We start from the raw sequence: 19,967 nt of genomic DNA on the forward strand, positions 1-19,967 counted from the left end.
TAAGCTGTATTTCAGCTACTAATTAAAAACTTTGAAAATCACATTATGGAGTAGGTAGTAAGAATATCCACCAATTCGTAAAACCAATATAGCAAAAAAATTACAAGGATATACAAGTTCCAGATAAGGCAGTAATTAAGCCATTTGTTTAAAGCAACCCCATGTGACCCTCAGACATAACTTCATGATAAAATGAAAAATAATAATAACAGATCTTACGTGAAAAAGTGATCCAAGTGAAATTTTTCATATTCTTTGTTCATATTTTTTATTAAATTGTGATAATTATACAGTAAATTTCAGCAACAATCACTGATCTTTATGATATGATCTTTAAGTACTAGTGGGCTTAGTCTGACGGAGCTGGACGGACTTGGAGCCGTGAACTTCAGGATCTAACATTATTTCTTCGGGTCCAAATTTTTAGAGTTCCGTAGCCAAATGGCAAAAAACGGAACCCTTATAGATTCGTCATGTCCATCTGTCTGTCTGATTATGTCACAGCCACTTTTTTTCGAAACTATAAAAGCTATACAGTTCAAACTTGGTAAATAGATGTATTCTATGAACCGCATTATGATGTTTACACAAAAATAGAAAAAAAAACCAATAAATTTTGGGGGTTCCCCACACTTAGAACTGAAACTCAAAAAATCTTTTTTCATCAAACCCATACGTGTGGGGTATCTAAGGGATAGGTCTTCAAAGATGACATTTAGGTTTCTAATATCATTTTTTTCTAAACTGAATAGTTTGCGCGAGAGACACTTCCAAAGTGAAAAAATGTGTCCCCCCCCCCCCCCTGTAACTTCTAAAATAACAGAATGAAAAATCTAAAAAAATATATGATATGCCACCAAAAACCACCACCATGCAAACTTCCACCGAAAATTGGTTTGAACCAGATCTAGTAAGTAGTTTTTTTTAATACGTCATAAATGGTACGGAACCCTTCATGGGCGAGTCCGACTCGCACTTGGCCGCTTTTTTTTAACTATTTTTTACGACGAGTCGCTGTAATATTTTAATTGGGTAAAAAGGTTTATGTTTTAAGTACGTATTTTTAATTCTAAAATAAGAAATAATGTTGATAAACTGAATTGTATTTATGAGATACGACAAACAAGAAATTATGATTAGCTAAGCAAACAAGAAACTAAGTTAGTCTCTATAAATTAAGATCCGTTTAATTACCCTACTCAAAGTGTTTTGTTTTAATTAAAATGTTTCGTAGTAAAACTGAATTGTAGGTATGAGATAGATACTTTATGATAAGCTACCTAAGTTAATTATGATCTGTTTAATTACCTGTTTTTTCGTGCCGGTGAGTAAATTGAGTTGCAAGAGACCTCTGGAGTTGCAGGCGTCCATAGGCTACGGAGACTGCTTACCATCAGGCGGTCCATATGCTTGCTTGCCTAGGCGTAGCATAGGTGTTGAGTGAAACAATAAGCAAAATGAGCACATCGAATCATTCTAATTTAATGAAAAACAAACAATCTGTCACCAAAACCGCTATTTAACAAACAGTTAATAATATGTCTTTTAAATATATCACACAACAAAAGCAACACTATTAATAAAAAAGGAACATTTTGTATTGGGTTGATAAAGCGGTACCTACTGCACCGCGTAGTCTTATAGAATATGGCACTTTGTGGCCTTACAAATAGAGCTCAAAGCTCGGAAGCATTCGATTAACGCAAGCGATATAAATAAGCAATTATTAAATTGTAGACTAGGAAAAATCTTAATAATCCTAAAACAGTTCAACTTCTGGCATATAAGTCAGTAGCAGAATGAACTTAACACAACTTGTGTAGGTTGTGTGCAGGTTATTAAGAACGCATCATTCTGCCTGATTACTTTAGCTGCTGACTGTACATTTATGTCACTTTATAACAAAATGTTCTAGTATGAACCATATGTTCAAAAAATCCTCTACATGCACGACCATTTTTTCTTACCCTTAAAAGTTATTGACAAGGTAAATACCTCCTTGCATTTATCATATATGTATATAAGTAAAATATAAACATAGCAGAATAAAGTGAAGTTGAATAGAAATTGCAAATAATGTAAACAAATATGACAGAGTCGAGTCTGTAAGACCAAGTTCGGCCTGGCCAGCCACATTAGGGCCCATACTTAATCGGCGTAATCCGTAATTGCTAAGATCGCCGTCATCGAAATCGATGAGGAGGACTATAAATGGTATAATATCGAAAATCTATGCCTGCATTTTACTTGAGCTAAAAATTTAATATTTATTAACATACAATTATATTCACATTTCCTTCTCTTAAAATTGGTACTTATAGTAGCATATAATATATACCTAGTTATCGTGGCAAGTAGCTAGTCCAAGTCACGACATGACATCGATCTTGTGGTCATATCACAACACTAGTTCATGTTCACTTAAATGACAGTACTGTAACATTGTACATTTCTCGACGTACAATTATTAATATTGTTGTATTCTTAACAATATCATATTTTGTATCTTTTATTTGAAACCTTATGATATCATTTACTCGTCTAAATAATTATTGTCGCCATTAAGGCAATAAGTAACGCCTCGCCTCCAGTTTTGTAATTCAATGGTCAATCTTGCTCATTTGAATTGACAGCATTTTGTTGTGTATACTTACGTATACATAGCATAACGTCTACCTCCCACGTTATGCTATGAATGTATACGTTTCATTTTCTAAACCTCTAATTTCAAACAAGAATTTTATATTTGGTATACAATTGTTGATCTTTTTGTTAATTTGTACCATTTTTAAGTGAAAATAATATGGAATTCCTAATCTAACCTAATCTATAGACGGTCTCTGATCATTGCAAAATTTTTTTATGGCAACTATCCCAATTCTTTTCGAAATTAATAACAATATTTTTTATTAATTATCGTGGCAAATAAAGATTTTACAGCGCTCAGCGGTTGACAATATCTGTTACTAATAAATTACCAACTACAACTAAAGTGATGTTCAGGATTGATATAAAAACACTATCCACTAAAATGTTCTTTTCTAAATTAAAAACAAACCCGTAAAACTTCGCAACTTGTATGATGAGTACATAGATTATTTTAATGATAGTAAACCATGATACAAGCAATCTCTTATTGTGTAGCTTAAAACATTGACTTTTGTGGCATTCACATAGACGCCGCAGGTGAACACAATAAAAACAATCATCAAACCGCTGGTACATGTTCACTCCTGGTCAAAGGTAATCTCCAGTCGCATGCTCTTTTCATTCAACAGTTGTCATCAGTACGTGATCGCTGAGAATCTTTCAGGCCCAACAGCCAGCGGTTCTTAACGGAGCAGGTTAATCACTGGAGCACTGGTGCAGCACAATTTCAAGGTCGTGGAAAGAAAACAGGCGCCCGCGCCGCTGATACACGCACTCCACTTCTCCTGGAAGCCATACAATTCATTATAAGTTCTAGCATTTTCCTGACCTTAAACAGTCCTCTCACATAGCTTTCTAGAAATATGTTTCGTTTCCAAGCAAAAAGTCCCACTTTGTCGCTTGCCATAAGGACGCTTTCACAGGTTATATGTATAAAGCTACAAGCAAATCTCGTCCTTATGGTAAGCGACAAAGTGGGACCTTTGACTACACTTCGACACATTTAATAAAAGCCATATAATCTTTAGTAACTTATTTTTAGAAAAAAGTAGCTTTTGTAAAATAAGTGTATTATATAATTTATGTGCGTGTGTGTGTATGTGTAGGTATTAAAAGAATAAAACAAAAGTAAAAAATAAACATTATATAACAAAAATTGCATAAAATCTTCTTCTTGTTCCTCGCGTCGTCTAGCCTCGTAGCCTGGGGTCCGCTTGACAACTAATCCGAATATTTGGCGTATGCAGTTTTTACGAAAACGACTGCCATTTGATCTTCCAACCCAGAGGGTAAACTAGGCCTTGTTGAGATTAATCCGGTTTCCTCACGATGTTTTCCTTCACCGAAAAGCGACTGGTAAATATCAAATAATAATTGGTACATAGGTAAGTTCCGAAAAACTCATTGGTACGACCGGGGTTTGAACCCGCGACCTGTCACATGCTCTTACTGCTAGGCCACCAGTACCTACTCTTGCATAAAATGCAAAAATTGCATAAAATGTTTAAAAGTATTCCCTTCCCTTTTTAACAAATTATCTAACGAACATAAATCATTGAATATTACAGCACATCCTTACACAAATTGTATTGACTAAGCCCACAGTAAGCTCAAAAAGGCTTGTGTTGTGGGTACTAAGTACTAAGGGTAACGACATACTTAATATATATAATATAGCCTTCCATACCATCGGCTTCATAGGCAGGGTCACTACCCACTAGGCGAGTTAGGTCGTCAAATATGCATTTTTAAAATTTATCTTATCCTATTTACAATACATATACGTACTCTACATACGAGTATATCATATATAGGTACATTATGTATACGTGCACTGAATTTTATATAATTACATTTCATATATTATAGGTAGTTTGAAATATCGTTAAACGTAATAACGTAAAAGGTATATTGATACCTGTCACTTTTTAACACTGCGGAACTGCAATGCAAGTGACGGACACCGTTTTATCACGCTGTCACGTAGACAAGAACGACCATCATATCCGTACTGACTATTAAATAAAAATAAAAACATGTTACATTAACGTGGGCCTCCATTACATATTCAACGAATAACATATTCAATGAAGCAGTTAACAATTTTTTTTTGTAGTTTACGTGAAAGAAAAGAAAATTTAAAGTCTGTTCTGCCAAATTTTTTCTTGGTTTTTGGTTGATGAGGTTGGCTAGGAAAATAGGAATGTGGGTGTATTGGTGTGTGGGTGGGTATTGGTGTGTTACATTATCGTTATGGAACAAGATAGTATTATTAGCAGTTTACTTCATGTTTTTTCAAGACTTTGCATTTTTCTTACATTGTAATAAAACTTTCTTGTACGGCTTCATATATATTATTGAGATTCTTTTATATGTTTGCGCCAAGTGTGCCATGGTTATGACAAATCAAGGTATTGATGAGTAGTAAAACATTAGACTACTTTAATGTTGTTCGTCAATTTTAACTATCACAGGCACTGATATAAATGTACCACAGGTTTCCGTTTAAAGATTTATTTCTCAAAATAATAACAATTAGTCACTTATATGAGAAAAAACAACAATCCATTACAAATTAAATTAGTGAGCGATAAAAGTAAATACATAAATAATGGTGCCGCGCTAGTAAGTAGTGGGTTTGAAAGTTGTCTTCTTATAATTCATTCCTTTCTAGACCAGAATTCAATTTGTTTCGTAGAATTCGTGTTTTGTAAGGGGTAATTTTCTTATGCCTTTTTCCTTCTCCCGCGCTATGATTGTGGTGTGTCGTGGCCTTTACAAGGACGTCGTCATCAACGTAGCAGAAGGCATGACAGCCGTCCCAGTGGCGAACGCAGCGCCATCTCTGGCCTACGTTGTTATTGGTATGTAAGCTGAATCTGAAGCCGTTGAGAAGGACGTAACGCTTGTTCTTCATGTCTTCGATGATTATAGCTGGGGAGAAGAAGGGTTTTTTATTAGGATTAATGTAATGTAAACGTTTATTGCAGACACACAGCCCATAATATATCTATACAGCAAATTACAAATAAAGTTTAAAAATAAAGAATTAAAATTAAAAAAACCTCACATCAAGTCAAATTGACATTTAAACAATCACAAAATAAAATGAAGATTATTAAAATTCGAAATTCACATTTAAACATTACATTTAAAATTAACATTAAAATTATTTACAATATGTCAAAATTAAATTTATTTATAATATAAGCATGTCCTGATAGGAATAATTTTGAAATTAAAAATAGAATGAATTATTAAATTAAATTCTTAAATTCAACTGTGTTATGCAATCCGGGAGTTCCGGGATCTGACATGTACTTTAGTGAGTAGACAGTCTCAACGATTTGTTAATGCCTTGAGGATGCTATTGGAGCTCGATCGCGCCCTAATTGCCATCGAGGCGACCCATTTGCGCATAATGGCGTGGCGTGAAAGCCATCCGTGCGCGCCTCTGGAAACATGGCTGATGCACTACAGTAGCGCGACAAACCCAACAGCATCCTGAACGCATTGCTATATTGAACTCGGAGGGCATTGATGAATACTTAGATACCGGTAAAAATGCAGCATGCAACTTTTAGATTTTTACTTTCAAGTCTCAAACAGTTCACAAAAATCCTGTAAACATACGGGTTTCAGGTATTAAGGGTGAGGTATTCAAAACGTTGAACACGCTGTTAGCGGTAAGTAGCGCCTAGATATTATATTATTTCGAATATCTCACCCGCTCAGTTACTTCTACCCTTGGCGTAATTAGTGACAACTTCCTCTTCACTTGTCTTTTCAATCCTGAGTTCCAGAATGTTAAGGAAAAAACTGTCATGCCGTATGAGGTGTTCTAACATCTTGCCTCTCCTGTTTACCTACTCTAGAATTACTTACCTCAGCCCAATCGAATAAAAAATAATGCGTCGTATGAGAAAATTAAGACTGGCACAAGAAAGAAATGATTGGCGATTACTCCACCGACAAGAGCAGAACTCTTAAGTTATGATGATGAATATGATGATATATGTAGTGACAACTTCACACTGGTCGCGATAGTACGCAAACGGGAATTAGGCACCAACGAACTGGCCCAGTTCTTAGTGCCCTTCTTTACGAAGTTATAAGTCAATGGAAAAAAAAACCAACAGCAAAAATAAAATAAGATTTTATGTGCAAATGCAGTATCTGAATCTAATGGGGCTCCAAACGGGATACCTACATTCGTGTAGCCAATAGTAACTTTAGTATAAATAAAAAAGTAATTATTATAACTCTTATTACATGTGATGAGAAATAAATATTATATTTAATTAGAGTAATAGTTCCCTTATGGTAACAAAATGTGTAGGTACACCATAGGTACCCATTGTTTTGTCTGTCAATGCTGCTAACAACTAAGGCCATGTGCTATCGCATGCTATTCTATTTAAAAAAAAACCTGCATACAATGACATGCTGCAAATCAGCGGCATTCACTGTTACGCTGATGATAGTACGGGTGATGCCTCCTACACCGACCGCACCAATATTTCTAGGAAAAACGTCATCGAGAGCCGAAACAAACTCGTGTCTGAAATCATGACTTCCCTAAAAAAGTCCCTGAATGGGCTAAGTCAACCCGTTCGTTAAATCCTAAACACAGATTTGCGCGTTTAGGAACTTTAGGTACCGCAAAAAATTTAGAGTTTGTCGTGTCACCTCGTTTTGAGAGTACCTACTCCCCTGACTGCCACAGCCGGTATCGAAATCCTTGGCGTCGACATCTAGAGTGAAGTCCAGTTCCGCGTCCATTTAGAGGGTAAGGCCACATAAGCCTCAAAAAAACTCTGGAAACTCAACAGATCGATTCGAGACAGTATTTCACACCGGCCCACCGCCTACAGCTTTATAAGGCGCAGGTTCGCCCACACTTTGAATACTATTCTCAGCTATGGGCAGGGTCACCCCAGTAGGTACCAGCCTCTCCCGCGGGACCGCATAAGTCGACTGAACCGAAGAGCGACTCGAATGGTCGGCTGCCAGCGTATTTGATCGGCTTGACTCTATGGCGGTGCGTAGAGATGTAGCCTCGCTCTGCATTTGCACGGGGAGTGCTCCGAGGAATTGTTCAGATAAAGCTTGCGGGCGTGCACGTGATCAAGCGGGTCCGCGGCGCGTTTCATCAGCTTGTTTTATAGGACCATCAACACACAGGCCGCGCGGGTGCGGGATAAGTCGTGAGCGCTTTTTTTGTGATACGTACATTAAGTACATTTGCCAATAAGCTAATCGTCGCGCTAAGACGGGCGCGTGCGAGCGTTTCATTTACGTTGTATTTTATTACAAATAAAATGGACCTTAATGCAGAAATGCTCGGCAGCGAGTCCTATGTAGTCTGCTGCGTAGGACTCTCCGCCGAGCATTCAAACCGCGCCGCGGGCCCGCCGCTGACCCGACCCGCGCTCTGTGCGAAGGGTATAGACACGCGCCCGCCCACGTGTATGCGTCTAGCTTTAATTCCTGCTGCTTATTTCCGCCATCGCCCTACGCCATTTCTATCAACCAAGAACAACCCATTTTACAGTTAATAAATAAATTGTATGATTTAACCTGTTGTATTATAAATATGATAAATAAATGATTATGAATCTTCACCACTTAGATGGTTGGCAGTCCTTCACTGTGCGTTTCTCCAGAACCTTCTTGCCTCGAAACTGCAATGAACTGTCGCCTGCGGTATTTCCAGACCAATACGACCTTCAACCTTCAAGAAAAAGAATGCACTCGCGCATTAAATCTGGCAGCGCACTTACAACCCCTCTGGTGTTGCGCGAGTGTCTATGGGCGATGGCAATCACTTACCATCAGGGGAGTCGTCTACTCATTTGCCTCCTATATCATAAAAAAACATTATAAAAGGGTGCTATTAAATTTGTTGATATAATTATTATTAAAATTTTGCAAATAAAAATAATTTCCTACGGCTCACTTGTTTCTTTTCTACTCATACACGTTCCAATATTCCATCTGGCTAATATAGTACCTGTACAGGATTTAACAAAAATAGTGGGGATCTGTTTAAGGGCATATCGTGTTCTGATTACAAAAAGTAGAACAATAATAATGTCCTATAATATTTATTTATTTATTTATTACTTTTTCCTAATCAGAACATTCTTGTTAAGTACACCTTGTAAAAGAAAAAGCAAACTATAGAGGAAAAAAAATGAATATATGTGAAACCTGACAAACAACTGCTCAATATTTTTGAAATCTATTTACATACTTATCTAAATATACATAGTCTGGGCGGAAAGAGAAGAGTCGTGGAAAGTATGGGCTTCCTTATGTTCCACAACTCTTGTCTTTCCGCACAGACTCTATAGACTAACTATTAGGCGGGTCCACACAGAGCGAGGAAAAGGCGACGCGCTCCGGCGAGGAAAAGGCTGGTTTGTGCGTGAGGAAATTGCCTCGCACGTATGCTCGCTCTGTGTGGACGCGCCTATTAAATAAAAGGCAGAAAATGTCTTGATAGTATATTAATATTTGGCATTTCTGAAATACATAAGAACAATTTATTTAAAAATACTTTAAATATAATTAATTAGGTATAATGTGCTTGTATTTTAAAGTACACATACCTACATTGGCTACATTGCTAAATAAATAAAATAAATACAGGCTTTAAGAACAACCAAAGCAAAGACTCCTTATAAAGATATTTATTTACCAATACAAAACAATGAATTTCAAGTACAATAAAAAAAAACTGGTAGAATTTACAAATATTTGTTGAGTAAAATGGATGAGACTCAGTGAAACCACTGATTTTCAGTCCCCAACCAAAAATATTTTATAATATAATATAAAATATTCCCCATACTAACAATTTATCAAGTAAAATCATAACTGCTTATTTCATATTGCACTCATACTACTCATAGTAAATTTCATGGGTATTTCCAGGGCCGGATTTAGGGGAGGGCAACCGGGGGCTACAGCCCCGGGGCCTACACATAAGAGGGCCCCCACAATAGAATCTTCGGAAAATTTACCATTTTATTTGGAAATTTTCCGAAGTGTCTATTGCGTGTTCACCTGTTGGTGAGAAAAAAATTGTCACTTGTAACAACTTGGAGGTAACTAGTGCAAATAACCCAATTTTATGAACGTTTCTTTACAATAACAGGTATAGGCACTACAGGTGTAATAGGTAAGTACCTAATGGTTAAGTAACCATTCAATCATTTTATTTGTTATGTACAGTCACGTCTGAAAACATCGACACGATCGAAGAGCCAAAAATATGTATACACAACCTTATAGCCCATATATTAGAGTAGTGTATACATATTTCTGCCACTTTACCCATATCAATATTTTACCATTTACCATACAGTCAGTAAAAGTATTAGCTTAGCACTATATTCAAACAAGTATGCAGGAGTTTTTCTAATCGTTTTAAGTAGAGTTAGACTAAGATAAGTCTGCAATGATTTTCATAGCACATGTAGTGCAACTTATATGACATAATTTTGTAGAAGTTTGACTTTTAAAATCAGACTTGTCTTAGTCGAGTCAGAACTCTAGCACAGTGCGCGTCACAGAATGTATTTATCACTTACAGATTTGTCAATACTTTTTATCAATTTACTGGGTTTGGGTTTGGGCCCTTTACTATTCAACCAACAATTATTATTGTAAATAGCGATATGGAGACAAAACAATGGTGTGGGTTTGATGGGGACGTCATCCGGTTTACTGATGTAACTTTGTATTGAGTCGCTTAACTTCTGTATTTTTTTTGGTATGAATGCCTGAACTAATTCCAACTGTGGAACGTCATCCTTCCTACGCTGACCTAAAAAAAAATTACATATTAATTTGAATTAAAATGTCTCTTATAGTCAAAACATTTAATTATCCAAACAGTCTCATTGTATAGATAACCACAGACAATGCTTATTCTCAAAATAAATATGAAATTTTTTACAAGTTCTATACCAAAGTATTTGCAAATGGAGGTAACATTTTAAATTTTTTTGTTGCAATGAACCCTGACTATACAATATATGCAAAATCTCAGTAATCTGGCACTTCTATGGTCCAGTACACCCAGTAATTCTGCACTAAAATAGGGGTGCCAGCAATCATGACCAAATTTACTAAATGCGTTTACATGATCACTCTCAAATATCTTTATAAATGCCTAAAATCCAGATAACAATACAATTTTCTTTGAATTTAGAATATTAATATAGTGTATTGCTTCATCATACTAAAAACCACAAGAATATAATAAGTAGATTTGCTCCAACTTCCAGTAATCTGGCTCTCTTGTGCCAGCATTAGTGCCGGATTAGTGAGATTGTACTGTATGTATATAAATCTTTAAAAAAAATATGTACCTGGACTTGGTGAAGACGCAATTTCATTAGAATTCACTCTCTTCTATTAGGTCCCCATACTGCAAAGACGATACACATACTTTGAGTGCTGTCATATTTTGTTCTATAGTAACAGATGTTTGTGGTTCTTGGTCTGGTTGACAATTGAGATGAAAATATTGTGGGAATACATCCTGGTTTCAAGCTCGCTTTTGACATCTTCCTCATCACATGATACTGCAAGTAATTTTCCATACCATTTGTAAACTGAAAAGATCAAAATAAATATGTAGTAGTAGTCCGTTGAAATTACAGCTAAGGTCAAAACAAACATAACCTCAATAAATGGCTTATGTGTTTCATTTCAAAAACTAAGATTTTAAATTACACGGAGTAGGTATCATTCAATAGTAATACTTACACCTTCACACAACCAAATTGACGAAGTCATAACTAGACTCAGTGGGTGCCGGTCTGCGCTCTGTTAATTAAACACTTATCTCTTATTATTTTTTATTGTTTTGAATAAACACATTTGTAAAGTGTTTTTATTGTTGTATTTTTGCACAGAGGGGCCGAATACGACGTATTTGGAATTCATATTAATAATTAACATATTATAATACTCCACGAAACATAAGCGTTCACAGCAAAATACTTGAAAAAATCCGTTGACTTGACGTTGATATGACGTTGACGTCTCAAGTCTCCATGACATAATTCATTGAGGCCATTGAGCGCTATAGACAATTCAGTGTTGCACCATTTCGAAATTTCCAATGTAATCGATTCGACTCGACTCAATAATTTGACGGCAAATAAAAAGCTATAAATAAATCAACGAATATAAGTCATAAGATTAAAAATTTCATGCAGAAATTATGATGATACTTCTTCTTAAGATGGTTAATTTATGCATATATTTTATTTTACAATCAATCAACGTATCGTTATGTCAATTACGATAAATCGATTACTGACTAGTAAAATCAGTTTCTTTCTCAGGTTTCTTTTTAGGGCTCCGTACCCAAAGGGTCAAACGGGACCCTATTACTGAGACTTCGCTGTCCGTCCGTCCGTCCGTCTGTCACCTGGCTGTATCTCATGAACCGTGATAGCTAGACATTTGAAATTTTCACAGATAATGTATTTCTGTTGCCGCTACAACAACAAATACTAAAAACAGAATAAAATAAATATTGAAGGGGGCTCCTATACAACTAACATATTTTTTTTGCCGATTTTATAAATAATGGTACGGAACCCTTCGTGCGCGAGTCCGACTCGCACTTGCCCGGTTTTTTTGAACTGTCAAAACGATTAGCCATTATGGAATCTATATAGCTGGGGAGCAAGCAATGCTAAATGTGTACGTAGTTACTCGCGTACGGCGCTCCGAAACCCGATTTTCAGATTGTAACCGTCAGATTAAGAAAATGCGGAAAAATAATTGTCAGACTAAGTAAAAAATGCGTGAGTGTCTTGGAACAGTCGGTTGGAATGAAGTATATTATTATTGATAAACGAACTATATGATTGACAAGTACAAAAACAAATCAAAAATTAATCGACAAAATAAATCAGTTCAGTAATGCAACTTACAAGCAGGGACAACAACCAAACATAAGAAAACATTTTTGTACAAGCTGAAACTGATACGCTTATGTCAAGCTTCACACTCGCTTAGTCAAACAAAAATATGAAAATCAAGTGCACAAAAATATTAAAAGTAATATCGGCATACACGTCCGGGGATCAAACCCGGCGACGATCCGACCACCTGTTTCTAAGCGACTGTTCTCCAAATGCACCACTATAGGATATATATAAGTCGGTGAAATTAGGCTACTTATTCTCGAGAAAGAATTTAAACAAAAGATGGCCGCGATGGAAAAATCTTACACTTTTTTTCGCCTAGCCCCCATCCGCCAACCGTCCGATAAGGAACTTCGTTCCAATAACACAAAAAAATTATAGCATAAACTATTTAGGACCAAAATGACCAAAGTCACAATCTTTTAACGACATTTTAGCCCCCCACGAACCCCTCACCAACCAACAAACGAACCAACATAGACGGCTAAAAGTTGTTAAGGTAGACTCCACGGGGTAGCAAGATATCACTCATCGAGTAACTACAAAAATCCCCTCCTGAGCTCCCCTACCAATATGAAAAACAGAACTATTTATGACATCAGTACATCACGGTCAAGTTACCTACTCTTCAAAATCAAAATATTTTATTGCAAGGTTATGGGTTTACAAAGGTCTTAAGTAATAACAGGTTCATGTTGGCCATATCCTGACTTAATACAGAGGCGTACAATATTTGGCTACTGGTTCTTTTGAATCTAATAAATATAATTTATGTCTGAAAATAACTGCGGCCTAGGTTTTTGTAATATTTCGGTGCATTATTTCGTGCATGGTGTGTAATAATTTAAGTTAAAATCAGGCAACATCCCTATTGAAATGACAGTGTTCTAAAGATCCTATTAAATAAAAAGCGGCCAAGTGCGAGTCGGACTCGCCCATGAAGGGTTCCGTACCATTTATGACGTATTAAAAAAACTACTTACTAGATCTCGTTCAAACCAATTTTCGGTGGAAGTTTGCAAGGTACTAGTAACAAGGTAGTAGTAGGTAGGTAGGTGGTAACATATATTTTTTTTAGATTTTTCATTCTGTTATTTTAGAAGTTACAGGGGGGGGGGGGGCACATTTTTTCACTTTGGAAGTGTCTCTCGCGCAAACTATTCAGTTTAGAAAAAATATATATTAGAAACCTAAATATCATTTTTGAAGATCTATCCATAGATACACCCCACACGTATGGGTCTGATGAAAAAAAATTTTTTTTAAATTTTATGACGCAAAAAAAAAATATTTATTTTAGATTTTTCATTCTGTTATTTTAGATGTTACGGGGGGACACACACATTTTACCACTTTGGAAGTGTCTCTCGCTCAAACTATTCAGTTTAGAAAAAAATGATATTAGAAACCTCAATATCATTTTTAAAGACCTATCCATAGATACCTCACACGTATGGGTTTGATGAAAAAAGATTTTTTGAGTTTCAGTTCTAAGTATGGAGAACCCCCAAAATTTATTGTTTTTTTTTTCTATTTTTATGTAAAAATCTTAATGCGGTTCATAGAATACATCTACTTACCAAGTTTGAACAGTATAAACTCTTATAGTTTCGGAAAAAAGTGGCTGTGACATAATCGGACAGACAGACGGACATGATGAATCTATAAGGGTTCCGTTTTTTGCCATTTGGCTACGGAACCCTAAAAATAAAACAATGAAATATGAAACTATGGATACTGATAACTATCGCAAAGTATTGAGTATCGCGGTACCTACCTAGAGCCTGTTACTGGTATTGAGATCAAAATGAATATCATACTTAGTGCAGTTATATATTTTAAGCTACCTCGAGACTCAAGAGAAATACAAAGTGAACCATTTTTAGGGTTCCGTACGTCGATAGGAAAAAACGGATCCCTTATGGGATCACTTTGTTGTCCGTCCGTCCGTCCGTATGTCTGTCTGTCAAGACCCTTTTTCTCAGGAACGCATGGAGGTATCAAGCTGGAATTTATAGGTATCAAATAGTCAGGTCTACCGTCCCTTGGAGCTGTGAAAAAGTCAACCTTCTAAGCCAACGCAATCAAAAGATACAGCCATTTATGCCGCAAATATCCGCAAATTTTTGACACTCGCAAGGGAATCAAAACCTACAGGGTACTTCCCGTGAACTCAGCATCTTGAAATTTGGTACGAAGAAATGTCTTATAGCACAGATATAGGAACAATAGGGTTGTTTCCATCTACAAATCTTAGGGCAGAATTGTATCCCAATAAATTCTTTTGGATTATAAAAACATGTTAAACTACTTTTAGGGGACCTGTAATGACCATATTTTTGTAAATATTGAATTTAAAATATCTTTTGGCACACGTCACGTGACCAAACTCGAAACGTCTTTGAAGATTCTGATGACGTCACAACTCTCGGATTGACACTGTTGGCAGTTAGGCGATAAACAACAAATGACAAATGTCAGTTGACAATTCGTATCTTCTACGTGTGTATGTAGTTATGTGTCAAACCGTAAACTGTGACGTCACACAATTTTCAAAGAGCGTTTTGGGCGCGAAAGCATCTGTCAAAATATATTTTGTGGATTTAACATATTTAAAGCCGTTTTTAGTATAAAAGTTGAATTTTAGGGCAAGTTTTAGTTAATATAGAACGTAATACAAGCGTTTCAAAAAATTGGAAACAACCCTATTGCGAAAACCGTAAATTTTTAGTTACATCATATAATAATATATACCTACAGGTTTGTACGGAACCCTAGGTGCGCGAGTCCGACTCGCACTTGGCCGGTTTTTATTAGTTTATTACACTTTGGTGTCTTTTCGGGTTGCGTGTTGGCAGTGAATGTTAAAACTTCAGGAGATTAGGAACAAAATGTTTATTTCACCTCAGCAGCTCGAACAAGCTTACTTTCGTCACTCCAGGGAGTGAGACAAAGTTTTTTAATTTAGTGAAGGCCATTAATACAGGAATAAAAACTTTACTTGATGTTACATTTTTTTTTCTATACCTACAAAGGAATCTGTTATTTTTGATTAATATTCGCATTGCATTCATGACCGATAGGTTATATGCGTTTCATAACCAGCCTATAACCAGGCGTTCCAATATTGACGCGCTTACCTTGTACAAATAGTACAAACTAGAAATGTGCATGTGTTAACAAGCTCCCGCACACCGAAAGAGAAAGACACAAGCTTAAACAATGAGTATGACAACGATGAATAGAATGTGAAAACTTATCAAAAATAACAAATTTCTTCGTCGGTATAGAATTAAATATGGAAGCATTTGTTGTAGTTCTTATACTGTATATATGAGTATAACCCATCTATAGTTATATAATATTATTGGTTCGCGCTGGTAGCTTAATGGACAAATATTTCAATTATCGCCTGGAATGACTAAATGTATTATTTTCTGGATCCTGCTGGAATTACATGCCAACTAAAATTACCTCGGTGACAAGGCCCAGACGCTTTCAATGACATATACATTAATTCATCCATCGTCTGTGCCACAGTCGGCAACTGCACATCCCGCATGATTCTAGTCTTGCTTTCCGGTAGGTGATTATGCTTATTCCTAAACTCCAAGAAATCATTACTAACAGTCGTAAAAACCACGGCGCTGCAGGCATTGTAACCCTGCTTGGAGCATCGCCATCTTTTCTTGACTTCGTTGGGACTGCTCTCAGTGGCCTCAGTGCGATAGTACGAAAATTTGAATCCGTTGTAGAGCAATACGTCGCGGCCTTTCGTGGTTTTGAGGAACTGTATATCTGAAAGTTGGAAGGATGTTAGTGAGCATGTGTACGATACAGTTGATACGCATCACCCGAAATACTCGTAGTAGGTATTGCCTTGACGAAGCGAGAAAAAAACCGAATTCACAAAACAATAAATATGAGGTTATAAATCTGAGATTTAATACCATTAAAATTATGACAATAACAATTACCCAGCATTAACACGTAAAATACTTGTCGTGGAGGAGTTCTATTCTGACCTTCCTCAGCGATTTCATTTCATCAAAAAGCACTGTTAAAATTGAAACGCTTCTTTTATAGATGATGCTTAAAAAAATCCTTTGAGGAGTTTTCGCAATCCCACAGGGAACCAACCCATCATCAAAAGTCGAATTTGTCAAAAATTTTGATTAAAAACCTAACTTGCTGAACAAAACGAAGACAAATTCCCAAATATGTATACCTGTCGTTGAAGTGTTTCATTCTGGTCTCCATATGCAGTACCATTTCATTAAATGCCAGTTTTATAATGTAGAATAAATGATTCATTACATACGAAAATCCCAATTTAAGGAGTACTTTCGTATATCCTGCTAAATGGGAAAAATGGGATCAATCTGATGTATATTCTTACAAACAAATCTATTGAGAAATAACGGGATTCTTTAGGGCTAAGATGGTCGGCTCTGTATCATTTGTCACCATGCCTGTCACGGTCTAACAAGTATGTAAGTGCGAAAGTGACGGGCATAGTGACAAGCGATAAAAATGGAAACATGCTGCCACTGCTGAAGTAACAAACATTAAGTATATTATATTATTATCGTCTTTATTCGTTTAATGTCTCAGATTAGGTTTTTTACAATATGAAAATAAAATTATAATACAAAATCAGTACAAATAAACACACAAATAACCTATACTAGGGGCACCGCCAGCAGCAGGGCAGGGCCCAAACTGCCGGTGGTTAGGGCCGCAGAGAGAGGAACCGCCGGACTATCCGTGCTGTGTCCGACTTTTGCATCTGACCCTTGAGCCAGCCACGTAGCGAGAGTCCATCAAGGTGTTGGTTGAGACACTTTGCTATGGGACCGTTCGCTGAAACGGCTATCGAAACAATGATCGTCGAATCAACATCCCATAGTCATGGCGGTTATCTCGTGAGCAAAGTCTAGGTATTTACTGTACTTATCTTTCTCAGCTTTCGCAATATTCTCATCATGGGGGATGGTCAAGTTGACGAGCACGGCCCGGCGCTGCGATCAATCTATTAGCACGATTGTAGGTTTCTGATTCAGACATCGATCTGAACGATACTGTCTCAGAAAGTTGTAAATTTGTTGATCTTGACTAAAACTGAAAAAAAAAATCTATTTTCCACCACTGTATATGCATAATCGCACTCTTATCGACACCAAACTCCATTTTGATGGCTTTACAAGAACATTTCTTTGGTTTTCAATACCACCAACAAATAGCACCTCCAAAACTTGGTTATTTGGTGTTTGAGGTCGTCCATGTACAGATGGTGAGAAATTACCTCACCCTCTCTCTGAAGCCGACAACCTAACCCTGAATCCTTCAGCAGGGTACTAAGGAGATTCAGAGCTAGGTAGAACCACAGGGGACTCAGACTCTCACCCTGAAATATTCGTCGCTCGATCCTTAAAAAATCCTGCAGGTCATCCCCGCCTACTGGTTGACCAAGGACTGTGGTCCACTACTTCATACATGCGGTTAGGAAGGAAATTATTAAAGCTGCATTAAGTTTATACCGCTCCAATACGTTTCTCAGCCATGTGTGAGACACCAAATCACAGGCCTTCTTATAGTCAACCTTAGCGGCCGAGAGGGCCCTCTGTTTCGCCGAACTTGCTGGCAAATGGTCATGTCTTTGAGGAGAAGCTCACAGATATATTATTATTAATAGGTTACATGGTATCATTGGTAACCCACTGCTGGACAAAGGCCTCCACCCTCAACGTCTATCCGTCTCGATATTGAGTAATCTTCAGCCAGCCGTTAAGGTACACGTCCAGGTCATCACCATCCCATCAAGGGTGCCCAGATCTGATTTCCGGTTTTACGACACAACTGCATTGAAAATACAGGATTACACAAAATTGATGTCATCATTCTTTTGGAATATTGAAGTTGGTTAAAAATACTAGATATCTCTGCACATGTTTAAAAAAGCCTTATTTTGTGGTGGGTGGTTATGATCGTTCTTAAACACTAAGATATAATTATTAACAGTCGTAAATACTACTGCTTTACAGCCTAAGCATTCCCTGGAGCATCTCCACCGTTTTCCACAGTTGATATTACGATGATACGTGAATTTGAAGCCATTGTGGAGTAAAACCTCTTTTCCTCCGAGGGTCTTAAAAAATTGGACTCCTTCTGAAACAAGGTGGGATATTAGTGAACACGGCATGTGCATTTCTTAATATGTTTAAGTTTCGTTTGACAGTTTTGTTGTAGTGTAAGGTTATTTTTAAGGTTCGCCAGGCAAATTAAATATTTTACCTCATTCTTTTTTTTAATAATATGTCGGTGGCAAACAAGCATACGGCCCAACTGATTGTAAGCAGTCTCCGTAGCCTATGTACGCCTGCAACTCCAGAGGATTTACATGCGCATTGCCGACCCTAACACTCCGCACCCTTGTTAAGCTCTGGTAACCTTACTCACCGGCAGGAACACATCACTATGAGTAGGGTCTAGTGTTATTTGGCTGTGGTTTTTTGTAAGGTGGAGGTACTGCCCCAGTTGGGCTCTGATTTAGATCTGAAATGACATTCTCTGTGCTGTGCCCTACCACACAAAGCGAGATGACATTCACAATGTCCATACCTCTCTTTTGGACGTAGTTTCATGACGTACCCGGGTCCAGTAAGCAAAAAATACACAGGTCGAAGTTTATTACGGTTCTATAAATTTAGCTGTTTTTCTGTAGCTCTATTTAGAGCATCGCCATCTTTTTGATTCCATAGCTGTGGTGGAAGGTGAATCAGAAACCGTTGAGGATCACTTCGGTGCCGCGGCTGCTCGTGAAGAACTCTAGGCCTTCTGATATTGGTAGAATGTTAGTGTAATAATTAGCGTGTAAAAAATGTCTTGTAGCTGTGAGATTTTAGAGAGCTCAGTACAATTTCAGCCAGCTCTTAATTCAACCTAAGTATAGATTTAGATTTAGATTTAGGTTTATTTATTTCACAACATATGATTACAGTACAAATTACATCAATGTCAATTTAAAAGAATCTATAAATCAGCATCAAGACTGTTGCGCTGCAGTCACCTTTATTGTTGCACCTTTGATTTGTCTTGACTGTCCTAAACGGCCTTGTTAGGCTGAAATTTGGGAAAATAGATATTATGTATTACGTGGAATCTATTCTACAAAATTGGCACTTGGACAGTGAAACTATAGATCGTGTCATTCACGACGACGCTTGCCTTGACCCGTAATGACTTTTTGTTAAAGGTTAGATTTGACAAATCTCCGCGTCATCGTGGATGGCACGAAATATCTTATCGTTTATATATCAGTGTTTCTTGCATATGTAGGTGGTCTAAGTAGGTAGCTAGGTA

At 36.9% G+C, this 19,967-nt stretch overlaps 2 long non-coding RNA genes across 2 annotated transcripts; both read right to left on the bottom strand.

Moving 5' to 3' along the window:
* Positions 1-1,458: 1,458 nt before the first annotated feature.
* Positions 1,459-19,550, bottom strand: LOC133515876 (uncharacterized). The gene is made up of 2 exons (XR_009799119.1): positions 16,234-19,550; positions 1,459-5,583 (listed from the first exon to the last, which is right to left on the bottom strand). It is a non-coding gene; the product is annotated as an uncharacterized LOC133515876 (long non-coding RNA).
* On the bottom strand, positions 9,146-12,080 carry LOC133515875 (uncharacterized). Its single transcript, XR_009799118.1, has 3 exons — positions 11,431-12,080; positions 11,031-11,276; positions 9,146-10,483 (listed from the first exon to the last, which is right to left on the bottom strand). It is a non-coding gene; the product is annotated as an uncharacterized LOC133515875 (long non-coding RNA).
* Positions 19,551-19,967: the final 417 nt, after the last annotated feature.

This window comes from Cydia pomonella, chromosome 3 (assembly GCF_033807575.1).
Source record: "Cydia pomonella isolate Wapato2018A chromosome 3, ilCydPomo1, whole genome shotgun sequence".
In the NCBI taxonomy this organism is placed as follows: Eukaryota; Metazoa; Arthropoda; class Insecta; order Lepidoptera; family Tortricidae; genus Cydia; species Cydia pomonella.